This window comes from Lactuca serriola, chromosome 6 (genome assembly GCF_051521515.1).
Source record: "Lactuca serriola cultivar US96UC23 chromosome 6, Lser_US96UC23_V15, whole genome shotgun sequence".
Classification (NCBI taxonomy): Eukaryota; Viridiplantae; Streptophyta; class Magnoliopsida; order Asterales; family Asteraceae; genus Lactuca; species Lactuca serriola.
The window spans coordinates 177,785,637-177,798,940 of record NC_136413.1 but is presented as its reverse complement, the minus strand read 5'-3'; positions in this window follow the sequence as shown (position 1 = coordinate 177,798,940).

Sequence of the window (13,304 nt, the reverse complement as noted above, 5' to 3'; positions counted from 1 at the left end):
GTGGCTGAGTTCTGATGACCTCCGTAGTCAATCAGAGATTGTGCCAGTTCCTTAGCACTTTCAAAGGTGTCAGGTTTGGAAGCTAACACGCTTGATCGTATTTAGGGCGTCAGTCCCCAGATGTACCTTTCTATTTTCTTGCTCTCGGGAGCAATCATATCTGGGCAAAGGATTGCCAGATCGCAGAACCTGTTGGTATAAGTAGCGATGTCGGTACCAACCATTCCGAGAGTCCATAGTTTGTGTTCGAGCTTTTGAATCTCTCCCCGTGGGCAGTATTCTCTCATCATCATGGCTTTTAGGCTCTCCCAGCTTATGGAGTTTGCCACTATCAGGGTAAGTACTTTGACATGGCCATTCCACCAAGTTAAAGCTCTATCGATAAGGGTGAAAGTTGCAAATTTGACTTTGTTGTGCTCGGGACAAGAGCAGATTTCAAAGACTGACTCCGTCCTTTCAATCCACTGCCTCAGGGCTATCACACCACCAGTTCCATAAAAAATCCGGGGCTTGACATTAGTAAAGTCCTTATAGGTGCATTCTCGGGGTGGTCCATGACTCTCGCCATGGTTGGATGGGTGTGTGCCAGATCCCGAGCCATTAGTACTCGAGTTATTGATCTGTGACATGGCAGCTGCCACCGCTGCAGTGACTGCTGCTTGGAACATAACAGCGTCAAATTGAGGTGGTGGAGGTGGTGGTGGTACAGGTGCTTCCCCACCGTTGCTTCGCCTTGGATTCCTACGCGGAGGCATCCTTCAACTATAAGTTGAAAAGGTAAAGATAAGAATTCCATAGAATAGAAAATGTATGTGTCTCATGAACTAAATTGCTATAGTTCAACAACAGATGCTAGTATGATGCTTAAAATAGAAGAATGAAAGTTATTTGTAAGACTGAAAGTATGAAACAAGTATTTGTTTTCTCAAAGACTTTTCAAGGTTTGAACGAAATACTCAACGTAGTAATAATAGTGTCACTTATATTAATATAAAAGTTGTTACAATGATCATGAAAATTTGACCCCTATAAGGGTCTCCGATTACAAAGTTCGAGAAATTTAAAGACTTTTATCCGAGGTCCTAAGCTATAACAAAATTTGAGTCTTTGACAAGCACTACTTGCGACGCAGGTTGCGCTTGGAGCTTGACTCCGCATCTGATTGCTTCGACTGCATTAGACGCCTATCAAAAGCGGCTTGTTGTTCCCTCAGTTCAGCGAGGGCTGCAATCATTTGTGCTTGAAATGCCTCGGTTTGGAGTTGAGCATTGTCTTGTATCTTGCCCAGCCTACGGATGTCAGAAGTGTGAACCTGTACTTCCACGTTGACATCCCGGAGTCGGCTAGCTTGAACTCCAGACTGATAGGACTGATTGGCAAACTTACCCACCATTACCGGGAGTGCCCGATCAGCCGAACCTCCACCGCGGACATCATAGAAGTCCCAACACATGCCGTAGGGAGGGCGTATGCCTTGTTGTTGGCTCCAATGATGGAGGTGACTTCCCCAGATGGGAGTCGGTCCTTGAAAGTTCCTTACGAAAACAGGAGGTTGAACGGGTGGTGGATCGATCACTTCTGGCTCTGAGTCGATACCGGAGTCATCATCCACTTCTATGGGTTCCTCGTCCTCTTCAGGATCATCTTCAACCCATCCTCCGTTGCCTTGGTTGGGAAAGTAGGGGTCGCCAGGGTGGTGAAATCCAGCCATTTGACTGTACGAGAAATAGGGTTATAAGGATTGAATAAAGTTGAAACATGCAAAACATGTAAGTTAAACTAGTTTAGGTAGCAAATACTCCTATAGTATTTAAATTCTTTTGTTTGATTCTAGTAACACTTTGGTAAGTTTTGACTTGTTGCTTACTACGATCATTCCTCGATATACGTTGGTCCAATCTCGGGCAAATATAGTTGATCACGCTATATTTGTCCAAAATCTGATTACATATATCGAGTCTTAATCGTAGTATCAACTTGTCTAAATACTTGTTGTATAGTTAGATATCATGAAAATAATTTGTTGTATGCATGTAATTGTACTTAAATGAACTATCAATTTAAGTTAAACGTAACGCTGCTTAAGCGTAAAAAGATAAATTGTTTTGTCAGAGAGTATTAGTTCCTTAAGCATTTATAGTTTGTATATCTTATGTGGTTCGATATACTTAGTTCACTACATTGCTCTGATACCAATCTGTCACACCCCCAAACCTGAACGGCAGAAACGTTCGGGGGCGGATGACTTCATGTGGTAACGTAACAAATGAATACATAGTAAAGAAAGCAATACAACCATCATATATATAATTGAAAGTTTACATTTGTCAAAAGTTACATGTTCAAAACCAATTACAATATGATGTCAAAATATGAGATTTAACTGGCGCCGCAGCATCTTTTTCATCAAAAGCATAATGATACCTGAAATTACTGATTCCCTGGGACATACAAGTAATTTTGAAAGAGTAGATCAGCATTTAAGCTGGTGAGTTTCATAAGTATTTAAATGACAATGTTTGTATGAAGTGAAATGTTTTGTCCTTGTTTGTTTGTGTTTAGAAAATCCTATATTTTCTACTAGTATAAAAGTAGCCTTCTCTCAAGACCAATGTTTGTTTCTAAAATGTATGTAAGTGTAAAATAACCAATGTGTTTGAAAACCTTGTAAATCAATGCATTTTTAATACCCCATGTGAGTTTTATAACCATACTATTGACTCGGAATGCCTATACACAACGTTCTTCAGGCGTTGGAATGTTATGATGTTTGTCACGCCAAATGGTGCACTATAGCTAACAGTCAGGGCGCGGGTTGTCAAGCCCGTATAGATCTATACACAAACACCATGCTCCCCCTCCAAGGGATTCTGGTATATAATACAGGACTTGAAATGTGTACTCGAACATACATGAAGTTAGTGTCTCACAAAAACCGTGGTATAAAAACAGATCTACTTGTTAAAATGTTTCGTTTGTTCTTGTATATGAAAGCGACTTCTTGAAATTCGTGTTTCTAGTACGTAAGAGTTAGAAATTTGTTCGTAAAACTATACCTATTATAGTTTTCTAAAAGTGTGTCTCGTTTGTTTAGAAATACCTAGAAAAGGAATCCTTTGTTATGAAAGCATAGATTTTTGTAGAGCCTAAGATAGACAAATATACATATAATCTAAGAAAATGTTTAGTTTATACATGCATTAAAACAATTTATATTTTCAAAGATAGAATGCTATCATAACATATTTTATATATGAAAGTTTCCTATAAAGTTTATAAATCACATGTGATTTGGATATATATATAAAAGCATATAAAATAATTCTTTATGTAACACACGATAATGCTCGTGTGTTTTACTTGTATTCCCCCCCTTGAAAGCATATAAAAGCATTTATAGAACATTTAAATGGTTAATTAAGGGGTATGAACTCACTTGAAAGTTTGAAGATAGCGAGATGAATAACCGGACAGAGTTTCGTCTCGGGAAACGGATTTTTCTCGGGATTCTCGGGAATCTCGTGAGTAAAATCGACCTTCGGGACTTGAGCAAAAAGACCAGGGCTTCGGGTTTGAACGGGCACGGAAAACGAGGCAAAACGCAAGAGAAATGAGAAGAAATGAGCAATTTTTTCGGAAACCCTCGCATTCTATTTATAGGGGTCTGAGAAGCCTCGGTACGCGGGGCGTACGCGTACGTCATGCATGACCAAGTCCTCGACTGCCTCGGCTTCGGATGGGACGGAAAGGGGGTAGCTCGCATGGGGGCGACGTGGACGGTCCGAGACCAAGGCCCTCGGGTACGCGGGCGTACGGGGTTACGCGGTGCGTACCTTGGATGAGGACACTGACTCCTCCTTCGGATATTACCGGATTTTTGATTTAATTTTATATATAATTTATTTAATAAACTTCAAAAAATCATATCTTCTTCATACGAACTCCATTTTCGATGGTCTTTATATCCACGCGTAGGTGAGACTACGCTCTACAACTTTCGTTTAGAATCCGTTGGCAAATTCCGAAATTATTTTTATTATTTATTTATAGAATGACGTGATTAAGGAATTTCTTTAAAAATTCATAACTTCTTTATCTGACGTCGGTTTTTGCCAGACTTTTTACCTATCAAATACCATTGTCGAGACCTTCGATTCTCGTTTAGGTCATTCCGGCCAAAAGTCGCTCGATCTCCGATTCGAGTTTTTAGTTGTCTGTTGCTAAGCCGAACTTTGGAAAATCATAACTTCAATATATGAAGTCGGATTTGGGCGTTCTTTTTACGTACGATCATGGTTTAATGACATTTAAACATAGAAGGAATTTAAATAGAAACTTTTTGGACATTTTATTATCAAAGTTAATTTTATTAACCCAAAATGGTTACAATACTTGACTTTTTAGGTCTTTACACAGAGTTGAAATATCGGGTTGTCACATAGACTTTCCGGGTTAAAAGAGTAAATTTACAACCAGCTAAGGGTAAATTAGTAATTTACTATGAATATTGGTTATATAGGTGCCTAGTACTTAATATATATATATATATATATATATATATATATATATATATATATATATATATATATATATATATCATTTTACTAGTCAAAAGTCACATACATTATTGTAACTGTTTCTTTATTCTTGTGGAGAGTCTAAAATAGGGAACATTTTGTAAAAGACAATCAAGTCTAAGTTCAATCATTCTGTAACAAACGGGATTCAAGTTGATCAGAGTGACACCAATATTGTAAATATGCCAGTTGCAATGAATGAGGCAAATAGCAATGAAAGAACCAAAACACCCCACACAGAGCCTTTATGTACTCAAGAAACACCAACTACTCTTGCAGTGAATCCACCTGTAGACATAACTCAAACACATGGTAGCTAAAGTTCCTTCACTTAAAAAAAATTGTAGCTAATATGTTCCTAGGAACAGTAGCGACAACATGGTAAATGTTAATCTATATAATAGATTGTTTTAAATAATAGAGTGTTTTCATCTTTTACATTAATGACTATAATAGAGTGTTCTCATCTAGAGCTATAAATGAAATGAATGGTCAATATTGTTCAAGTCGACCTATGAGAATTGGTGTTGCAACTCCTAAGAAGGTGTCTACTTTACAACAATATGGACAACAACAACAACAACAATACTCATCACAAGGTGTGTTTTCTTGATTCTTGCTTGTGATTTGTTTGATTTTCTTGATTTAGTTTGATGAGTGTAGAATCATTATTATGAATATTTTTAGCTGTGATATTGGCTAGTGGAGGTGGATTTGGTGCCATGCCTCAAAGCTCTCAGTCTGATGAAGATTCTTCCAATACAACAACTCATCTACATCTGATCTTCAATTGAGTCATGCTCCAGCTCCTGCTACTCAAAAAAGCTCATCTACATCTGATCTCTTATCCTTGACTCAACTAAATAATAAACCCTCACACAACACCACAACACTTGTAATAACCTTGAGAGAATTTTACTAACACTCAAAATTCGGCTAGCCCTCTTTTGCTTGCTTGTAGTGCTGATTTTAGCTAGTCAAGGGGTCTTTATATAGTTGTGACACAAGTAGGGTTACACCATGTAAACCCTAATTATCATGGCTTTCCATATTCCATGATCCATGGGTTTGTAACCTCCATAGACTATCCATGGAGCACCTTATGGGTTTTAGCCTAATCCATACAAACCATGGATCATTAGCCCACTATACAAGAATAGATGATTTACACAATCAACCCCATATATTTAATTAGTCTCTTTTTGATCACTTAACTAATTCCAAATTAATTCTTTGATCATTACTAATTTAATAATATTATTAATATATTAGAACTCATAATATATTAATAAACCTTAAGTGTCCTTTCTCTCATTTAGTCTATCCAAGTGTTGCAATGCCATGCAACCCAAATGGACCATGCTAATCGGGTCAAGTACATTCCAAAAATAGTTAAGTGTCCTTTCTCTCATTTATAAAGGATATAAAGGATATGATGGCCTCCATTTGTGAGCTATTGAGTGATCTTGTGTTTCTTTGGAGTGAAGAAGGAGCCTTGAAGAAGAAGGAGTGGGATTCCAGGCTTTGGATCTGAGCTTACTTGAGTTTGGAGCTTCATTTTGAGGTATAAAGCTCAAAACTTTCTCACTATTTTGATTTGTGCATCATGTTAGACCATTTTAGGGTTTTGATCCCAAAGTCGGATGCTCTATGAGATATTAAGCTCTAGAGACTATGATAAGCTCCTTTGAGAGTCTTTAGTGATCACTACTAGAAAAACAGCCTTTTACGATGCGCAAAACACGACGCTCTTTGATTTATGTTACGCATTAGAGAGCGACATTAAAAAAGAGTCATCTCTTCAAAAAATTTAAGAATTTAGGTTGCGCATTACTGAGTGCCCTTAAATTAGTGTCTCACGAAAAGAAATTAAAAACACGGAGGGCGCTTTATTTTAAAGGTGCGTCCTCTATATTTGTCGCTTTATAATTTTAATGAAAAGGCGCGTTTAGTAGAGGTGGGAAACGAAATCCCCAAAATTTTGAAAAGTCATCTTCTACCTTCTTTCTATCTTTCATCTTCTCCCCTCTCGCTCCCTCCTTCTCTCTCCTCTCTGATCCGCTTCCCAGCCACTCCTGACCTCCTTATCGATCTCATCAAACATCGTGTCCCATCCTTAATACCTCGCGGGAATCTAAAATTTAGAAAACCCCGTACTCAAAAAGTCTAAGAAACTAGGGTTTTTTCATCCCTCAAAGAACGACCCACATCCTCCATAGATCGATCTCTATCGCTTCATTTCTCACAAGAAATCAAACACTATACGTTCATAGGGCCACAATTGCAAGGATGCTCACTCACCTTTCTAGATAATACCTTCGCATATATATCACGATCATCTTCACAAAAATGGTTGCCACCATTGCTTGAGCGGGCTCAAGCTACGATCGACAATCAGAGCTCAAAGCTTTCGACCAAACAAAAACCGGCGTCAAAGGCCTCGTCGATGCCGGAATCCAATCGGAGCTAGGGATTTTTGTGAAGAACTTGCCCCGCCTTTCTCTACTGCGTGTTCTCTCTTCTGCATCTCCACCCTCGAATGAAATCCAATCACCAGCGATCCTATAACAGTTCTTTCTCATGCTCAAACCCTAGATCTCACCTCGTACCTTGCTACATCTCTATAACAGTTCTTTCTCATGCTTGAACCCTATTTCTTTCTCATGCTCGAACCCTAGATCACCAGCGATCCTATAACAGTTCTTTCAATTGCTTGATTTTGTCAATTCGTATACGATTGCATCAGCAGCTGATCCAGTCTCGCACCAAAATCTATTTGAAGAAGATTAGAGATAGAGGGAGAGGTAGGGCTCGTGGTGGTGGTGGTGGTCGAGGTCAAGGAAGATCATTTGGTGGTGGAAGACCAACAGGGCCACCTCGCAGAGGTCCCCTTGTTGTGAATGCTCGACCCTCAGCTTATACTATTGCAAAGGCAAGCTCAAATCTATGGATAATCTTATACATTTGATTCAGAACCTCTTAACATTTGCATTACAAATTCAAACATGAGGAGAAGTTGCTACTAAAGAATTGTCACCTATCTTGGGAGGTTCATCATGTCAAATCACCAACACCAACACCAACAATTTCTGTTTCTTTTCTTTTTTTCTTGACCATTTTACCTCAAGTGATAAAAGGTTCTGTAAAGGGGGAGTTTATGGTGGATTCTATTTCTTTAACTGGGATATCTTCAGTTTCTGAAAAGGGAATGTTAAGATTGTTTGAATAATTGAATGTTTGTGGAGAATGAATGGTGAATTGTGTTAAGTGTTAACTTGGTGTATACTTGCTCCAGTCTTTCCGCAAACCAAAGATATCCAACAATCATGCTTTTGTTATTAAATGTATTTCAGGGGGATTTTGGGAAATGTTATGATAGATGCACGTTCCACAGGGAAATATTATCACTGTAAGTTCATTATCTAGAATATTATATTTTCATATAATTTGTAAAAATAAAAAAATTAATTTGGTCAACGTTTGACCAAGGAAATAGGAATATTCACATGGTTGCTAATTATAAGGTTGTATTGTATGTATGCAGTTGTAAGGCTTATGTGACGTGCTGCTTCCCACATTACATTAGAATGTGCTTTACAAACTCATCCAAACATCACTCTTATTGGAGAAGAGGTACACAATTCAATTTATTTTTTTATTTTTTTTTAGAGACTCACTAATTATTTTTTTGTCATATTTCTTACAGGTTGCATCAAAGAAATTGACACTAAAAAAGGTTACAAACTACATAGCAGATGTAATCTGTAAACGTGCAGATCTTGGTTATAACTATGGTGTTATTCTCATACCTGAATGACTTATTGATTCCCTGAGGTAAAAAAGTGCAAAAGACGAGAATACCCTTGTCAGGCATTCTCATACTAATAATCATTGTTGATGACTTGTAGGTGTAACAACTGATTTCTGAATTATATGAAATATTGGCAAATGAAACTGTTGATGAGGGAGGAATTGTAGACAGGTTGTGCTCATTTTGCCATAAGAGGAGGGCGTAGAGATTCCAAAATAGAATACCAGCTGCCAGTAAGTTGTTATTACAGTATATTTTGTTTTGTTCATAAAAGGTTGTTTTTCTAGTAGTGAACTGATTATGATATTGATCTTGATGCAGAAATTCAGAACCCAAATGATCAAGTTAATTTATTTATTTTTATCCAAGATAATTTTCACTCTGTAATTTCCATATGTTTTTTACTTGATATGATTTTTGTGATTAATAATACAAGGTTTTAAGAAAATGATATCGGGAATGTATTTAGGTGACATTGTTAGAAGAGTAATTCACAAAGTGTCATTAGAATCAGATATTTTTGGACGAGTTTCCTCTAAGCTTTCAGTAAGATTCATGTTAAGGTATGTCATAAAACGAAATTCTTTACTCTTTTTACCAATGTAGGGGTAGAAATGTAAAGTGCATTGTTTAGATTGATAAAAAGTTCTCAGCAAATGGGATTACAAAAAAGATAAATTCATATTTTGTTTCTTAAAAATACTCAGTACACCATTAATGGCTGCTATGCATGAAGATGACACCCCAAACCCGAGTGAAGTTGCCAAGATTCTTGAAGAAACCCTAAATGTAAGATTTTCCTAGTTTCTATATAAAAAAAATACTTTTTTGAATCTGGGTTTATTTTCTTTTTTGACAAAATTAATTCATTATCAGATAAACGATGTTCCACTGAAAGTGAGAAAACTAGTGGTGAAAATATGTGATGTGGTGACAAGAAGAGCTGCAAGGTTAGTAGCAGCGGGCATTGGGGGAATTTTGAAAAAGATTGGTAGGGATGGGACTGCAGTGATTACAAGTAGAAGGGTTAAAAGTGGAAAAAATGGGAAAATGAGAAGAACAGTTGTAGCAATAGAAGGTGGATTATATTAAAGCTACATCATTTTTAGGGAATATTTGAATGAAGCAGTTACAGAAATATTGCAGAAATCCCAACAAACATTATTTTTAAAGGATTTTGATGGAATGGAATGACTCTCAATTGGTATTCTGTTAGAGTGATTTTTCTTGCATCATTTTCTGAAGCACTTAAGTACCATGATTTTCACCATCTTTACCACACATTTTTTTTCTTTCTGAAAATGCAGCAGAAAATGAGGAAGAAGAGAAGGGCAGAATGGTAACTCATGCCATAGAAAGGGCAATGGTGTTAGGTTGAGAATTTTAATGGGGTTTTCATTGTGGAAAGGTATGAATGTCTTCTACATTTTTTCTTTGTTTTCCTATCCTGATTCTGAGTTTATGTGAGTTGTTTATCCCATTTTGTTTGATGTTGTCATGAAATGTTTCAGCACGTTGTTGCAATCTGTCCTTATCTTATAAAAATCATACAAGGCCACCAGATTGTCCAAAAATCATGAAGTATAGTTTTCTGGAAAGGTTAGTGTATCTAGTTTCACTGAACTTTGGAGCACTTTTCCTAATTCCAATTCCTATAAGGGTATAAGTACCAATCTTTGCAAACTGGTCCATGCAGCCCACTGTTTGCATCAATCAACTTCGAAAATTCATAATAAATTCATAAAGGCTCCAAATTCCATGAGGTAAAAGCCTATAATCAGGTATGGAAATCTATTTTCATCCTTACCAAGGGCTTAACTTAATTCCAAGCACAAAAGTTCAGCTTAGTACAAGAGTGCAAACTAGCCCGAAAATTTACAAATTTCATGTGCTAACTTGTCATGTGCACAAGTAATTCTACAAAGCATAATTTATGTAACAGTGAAAATGATCCAACATTCCATTTGAAGTGTTTGCAGATCTTCAAGTGAGTAAATATCAAGTAACATTTGAAAGCCATGTTATATATACACATTCCTTTATCTGTTTTGTTTCATGTGTGACACATACACTTGAAAGCTTTTACCTTTTGATAGAGGTATGCAAGATTAGTTTCCAAAGATTTTGCGCCCAAGGTACCCTTTTGTGTTCTTTAAGTATTAACACTCCTTGTGAAATATGATTTTAAAATTTTCAATAATTGATTTTCTTTTTTCTTGGATCTGACAGTGGGATATTCCAAATTTGGATATTCCTACTTCTGAGCCTGAACTAAACTTGCCCACAGCCTTGAGAGAGCTTTCATGTGAACTTTATAGGTTTATCATAGGAATGTCCGAATGACGGTTATGCCCTTCCTACCATAAAAAGCCATTTATCAATTGATTTTTATATCATGCAATTTATCTTACCTAAAAATTCCAATTTTGGGATTTGTAAATTTAGTTTTTTGAGGTGATATATTCAAGTTTACAAAAGATGATAAATGATGATGGGTTTCAACGAGCACTTTATATGATTGACATTGGCCAAAATGACATTGTTGATGCGTTTGCCAATAAGTATTCATATGCCCAAGTTGTAAAAAGAAAACCATTAGTTCTTGCAGAAATTAAGAATGCCATCAAGGTGAAATTAAATTGTAAAAAAAAAACACAAAAATAGCCCAAACAGTTAAACTTTTGACTTATTTCCATTTTATATTTATTTTTTTGTCCAGAGTATACATGATAATGGTGGCAGTAAATTTTGAGTTCCTAACATTGATTGGTTTCTTGTTATGCTCAAATCTTAATAGCTATCATGCCAACCTTCAACAATAGTTTTGGATTGACAACTTCTAGCAGAAGATATCGCGTACGTGTTCTTGTGCTGTTATTATGGATTCGGGAACATCCTTGCTTACTGGTCCAACTATATGTATCTCACGTGAAGCTTCTATTAGTACTTTTAATCTCAGGGATTTCAATTTTTTCATATTACTTCTATAATAAATATTGTGAAATATTAGCAATGTGTTACATTTACTTAATATTGGAATGATTATTTGTATTTGACATATTAGTGCAATGAATTATTCTTAGTTTTTATGGTATTTTATTTTGTATTATTAGACTTTTAATGTGTTATTTAATTTGAAAATTAGTAAATCTATCAAAAAATATATAATTTTAAAAATATTTAAAATTATGACACGCAAAATGCGTGTCGTCTTCCTTTATGACAAGGGCTTCCTTGATACGCGAAAATGTGTGTTATCTTCATTTATGACATGGCCTTTCTTGACAGGGGCTTCCTTGATACGCATTGCGTGTCATAAACACGCGCGTCGTAAGGTTACGACACGCAAATGTGTGTCGTCTTCCTTTATGACAGGGCCTTCCTTGATACGCATTGTGTGTCATAACCACGCGTCGTAAATGCGCGTCGTCTCTCTTTATGATAGGGACTTCCTTGACACGCATTTGCGCGTCGTCTGAGCGTTTTACGACGCGCAATGAGCGTCGTAAAAGGCCTTTTTTCTAGTAGTGGATATAGTGTAATAAAAGTCGAGATTTGGACGTGTGAATATACCCATGCATGAGTTATGAGCATTTTGAGATAAGAGAATGAGATTTTCGGGTGTTTGTGACTTAATCAGCCATGCAAAGGCTTAAAGTCACAGACTTCATGGAGTAAGAGCCTTTAGGGAGTCCAGATCTGTGATATGAGCTAAGTCTTAAGGAATTAAGACCAAACAAGTAGGAAGAGCAAAACTGGGACGTACGCTGAGTGTAATCCCAGTACACGCATCGTAGGGTTGGTAATCCCCAATGCATGCATGGAGATGTAGTACGCCCAACATAGAGGTCTGGTACGTGCGGCGTACGCGCTGCCGTTGAATTTTATGGCTTGGTCAATTTGTGGACTATTAAGGCCATCGAGGGGTAAAATGGTCTTTTACCCTTCTGTGAGCTTGTAGAAGGGTTAGTCTAGCTTCTTTGAGTGCCTTCATTAATTTGAGATAATTATCGTATGTGATAGGCGGAGGCTAGACCGGTGATTTGAGTTCGAGGTTATCCGATTTCTTACGAGGTGAGTCTTCTCATTATACTTACCAAGAGTGGTATATATGTGTGACCGGGGGGTCTTATGTGCTTACTTGAGTTATGTGATATTATGCATTTTGTTTGTGTGATATATATGTTATATTCTGTGCTTACTGAGATACGACCGAAGGGTCCAAACCGAGTTGTGGGACCGGAGGGTTTCCACTGAGACAAGACCGGAGGGACCAAACCAAGCTGTGAGACCGGAGGGTCCTCACTAAGACACATGACCGGAGGGTCCACACTGAGACGCATGAGACTGGAGGGTCCATGTCGAGTTATAGCCATGAGAGGCTTATTATTTGTGTATGTGGTATTTTGGGGAACTCACTAAGCTTTGTGCTTACCGTGGTGTGTGATGTGTGTTTCATGTACTTCTTAGGACCCGGGAGGGCGACGACATGATTGTACACACATGTTCGATACTTTGTTGAGGATACTGGGATTGAATTTTATTTGTGGATTTATGTTCACATTTGAGACACTTGTGGTTTTATGAAATATAATATATGAGTGTTATGTGTTTTGAGAATGAAAATTTTGGTTTGAAAATTTACATCGTTACAAGATAAGTTGGAATCAGACTCAGTAAGCTCTCACGAAGTGACTAAGGGCTGGTCATGACGTGAGGATGAATAGCTGACATTATGGACTGTTGACTTTGACTTTGACCATTGACTTTTGGCTTGGGTTGACTTTTTGGTCAATCTCTATTTTTAGAAGGTAGACTTAGGGTTTGGCTTGTGTGGATTGTTAGGAACTATTTAGCACCCATCTTTTGGCGTTAAGAGTTGTTGGTTGTGATTAGTGCAGCGTTGCGTGAGGTTT